This window comes from Lissotriton helveticus, chromosome 2_1 (assembly GCF_964261635.1).
Source record: "Lissotriton helveticus chromosome 2_1, aLisHel1.1, whole genome shotgun sequence".
NCBI classification, from domain to species: Eukaryota; Metazoa; Chordata; class Amphibia; order Caudata; family Salamandridae; genus Lissotriton; species Lissotriton helveticus.
The window spans coordinates 8,957,099-8,958,401 of record NC_136059.1 but is presented as its reverse complement, the minus strand read 5'-3'; positions in this window follow the sequence as shown (position 1 = coordinate 8,958,401).

The following is a 1,303-nucleotide window of genomic DNA, read 5'->3' as shown; positions in this document are numbered from 1 at the left end:
AGCCCCAAGCTCTCTCCAGCCCCAGCTCCCTCCAGCCCCAGCTCCCTCAGCCCCAGCTCCCTCCAGCCCCCTCCAGCCCCAGCTCCCTCCAGCCAAGCTCCCTCCAGTCCAGCTCCCTCCAGCCCCAGCTCCCTCCAGCCCAGCTCCTCCCCAGCCCCAGCTCCTCCCAGCCCCTGCTCCCTCCAGCCCCTGCTCCCTCCAGCCCCAGCTCCCTCCAGCCCCAGCACCCTCCAGCCCCAGCACCCTCCAGCCCCAGCTCCCTCCAGCCCCAGCTCCCTCCAGCCCCAGCTCCCTCCAGCCCCAGCTCCCTCCAGCCCCAGCTCCCTCCAGCCCCAGCTCCCTCCAGCCCCAGCTCCCTCCAGCCTCAGCTCCCTCCAGCCCCAGCTCCCTCCAGCCCCAGCTCCCTCCAGCCCCAGCTCCCTCCAGCCCCAGCTTCCTCCAGCCCCAGCTCCCTCCAGCCCCAGCTCCCTCCAGCCCCAGCTCCCTCAGCCCCAGCTCCCTCCAGCTCCCTCCAGCCCCAGCTCCCTCCAGCCCCAGCTCACTCCAGTCCCAGCTCCCTCCAGCCCCAGCTCTCTCCAGCCCCAGCTCCCTCCAGCCCCAGCTCCCTCCAGCTCCCTCCAGCCCCAGCTCCCTCCAGCCCAGCTCCCTCCAGCCCAGCTCCCTCCAGCCCCAGCTCCCTCCAGTCCAGCTCCCTCCAGCCCCAGCTCCCTCCAGCCCAGCTCCCTCCAGCCAAGCTCCCTCCAGTCCAGCTCCCTCCAGCCCCAGCTCCCTCCAGCCCCAGCTCCCTCCAGCCCCAGCTCCTCCCAGCCCCTGCTCCCTCCAGCCCCTGCTCCCTCCAGCCCCAGCTCCCTCCAGCCCCAGCACCCTCCAGCCCCAGCACCCTCCAGCCCCAGCTCCCCTCCAGCTCCAGCTCCCTCCAGCCCCAGCTCCCTCCAGCCCCAGCTCCCTCCAGCCCCAGCTCCCTCCAGCCCCAGCTTCCTCCAGCCCAGCTCCCTCCAGCCCCAGCTCCCTCCAGCCCCAGCTCCCTCCAGCCCCAGCTCCCCCAAGCCCCAGCTCCCTCCAGCCCCAGCTCTCTCCAGCCCCAGCTCCCTCCAGCCCCAGCTCCCTCCAGCCCCAGCTCCCTCCAGCCCAGCTCCTCCCCAGCCCCAGATCCTCCCAGCCCCTGCTCCCTCCAGCCCAGCTCCCTCCAGCCCAGCTCCCTCCAGCCCTGTCTTTTTCAGCCTTTGCTTTCCCCCAGCCCCTGCTCCCTCCAGCCCAGCTCCCTCCAGCCCCAGCTCCCTTCAGCCCCAGCTCCTCCCCAGCC